The following is a 1848-nucleotide window of genomic DNA, read 5'->3' as shown; positions in this document are numbered from 1 at the left end:
TCCTCACAGCTTTACTTCTGCCGGGGCGTGAGTCGTGCTTGGGTAGCTCAGTTGGTAGGGCACTTGCCCGCGAAAGAGAAAGGTCCCGAGTTCGAGTCTCGGTCCGGCACAGCTTTAATCTGCCAGGAAGTTTCATATCAGCGCATACTCCGCTGCAGAGAGAAAATCTCATTCAGGGCATAGACAGTTTCCTCTCTTTGATTGTGTACAAGATGCGTTGTGACGTAGACAGACACAATACGACAACCAGTGTAGACTTACTGCAAGGTGCGTTTACACTGCGATTTGTATCGGCACATGTATGAGATACATGTATATGCGACTTTGCGACATGTATTGCGACTTCTATGAGTTGACAAGTATCAATCTCATACATGTATGAGCGTGCGTTTACACTGGTTGATTTGTATCACTGTGCGATGGCTTCCGACGACGATTTGGAAGATTTCACATTTTTATGTGCTGGTACACTTGCTCTTTTGAAAGATGATAGGAAGAAAAGGCGGAGGAAGCGTAGATGGTGGCGGAGAGAGTTTCTTTACAAACGCGCTACTCACGGAGCTAGAGGATGGCGCAGATTTTAGAAATTATGTTAGGATGAGTGTGGAGGATTTCCGCGATTTGTTATCTCTTGTGGCTCCTCTTGTGACCAAAACAAACAAAACATTTTGGGAAGCGATTCCACCAGAGGATCAGTTGGCAGTAACACTCCGTTTTTTGGCCACTGGGGATTCCTTTCCGACGTTAATGTATCTGCGTAGATTATCATTATTATTCGTGTTTGTGAGGCCATTGTGCAAGTTTTATCCCAAGAAGTGAAAGTAAAAGTTTTATATATATATCAGAGTATGTAATACATTATACAATTTTTTCATGCATCTGGCACGTATATCAATTTTTTGCTATTATTCCGGCGGCTTCGCGTGATAATGTTGACAACGGATGCTAATGCCGACAATCGTGTGTGAGACGTTGGCATTAGCAATCGCGCGACAATGCAAATGTTTTGTCATGAAATCTTCGTTTTACGAGGGCATTTACTTTTAAGGAGCGGACGAGGGTACATACAAGTAACTGTCAACCAGGAACAGCAGCACAAATTTTCTACCGCGTCGTTGACGTTGCCAACATAACCACATGAGGCTGCTGGAATAGGAACTAAAATTTTAACGGCACATACATTTTGCACCATAAATTTCTCAAATTTTGCTGAAATAGGCTAGCTTTTAGTTCTTTGGAACGACTGACATGATTCACTCAGTAATACAATATCACAATTTCTGAGGACAGTTTCTGCACAGTAAAGATATCCAACAACATTAATTTGTATTTAGTTTTATTAAGTAGTACTTGACAGCACATGACATGCATATTTCAACATTTATACATGTTTTTAAAGAATCCATAAATTATGTTGCATTTGCATCTATTAGTTCATCGTTTGCCTCCTGCAAACATCTGTATATTCCAGAATGAGATTTTCACTCTGCAGCGGAGTGTGCGCTGATATGAAACTTCCTGGCAGATTAAAACTGTGTGCCGGACCGAGACTCGAACTCGGGACCTTTGCCTTTCTCGGGCAAGTGCTCTACCAACTGAGCTACCCAAGCACGACTCACGCCCCGTCCTTACAGCTTTACTTCTGCCAGTACCTCGTCTCCTACCTTCCAAACTTTACAGAAGCTCTCCTGTTTGGAAGGTAGGAGACGAGGTACTGCCAGAAGTAAGGCTGTAAGGACGGGGCGTGAGTCGTGCTTAGGTAGCTCAGTTAGTAGAGCACTTGCCCGCGAAAGGCAAAGGTCCCGAGTTCGAGTCTCGGTCCGGCACACAGTTTTAATCTGCCAGGAA

The 1848-nt window shown here is 43.6% G+C and overlaps 1 non-coding gene across 1 annotated transcript; it reads right to left on the bottom strand.

Annotated features, from left to right (window-relative positions):
- Positions 1-1536: 1536 nt before the first annotated feature.
- On the bottom strand, positions 1537-1611 carry Trnas-aga. The gene has a single exon. It is a non-coding gene; the product is annotated as a tRNA-Ser (tRNA).
- Positions 1612-1848: the final 237 nt, after the last annotated feature.

This window comes from Schistocerca piceifrons, chromosome 1 (assembly GCF_021461385.2).
Source record: "Schistocerca piceifrons isolate TAMUIC-IGC-003096 chromosome 1, iqSchPice1.1, whole genome shotgun sequence".
NCBI classification, from domain to species: Eukaryota; Metazoa; Arthropoda; class Insecta; order Orthoptera; family Acrididae; genus Schistocerca; species Schistocerca piceifrons.
The sequence above is the reverse complement of the archived record's forward strand: the minus strand, read 5'-3'. Positions and strand labels throughout refer to the sequence as shown.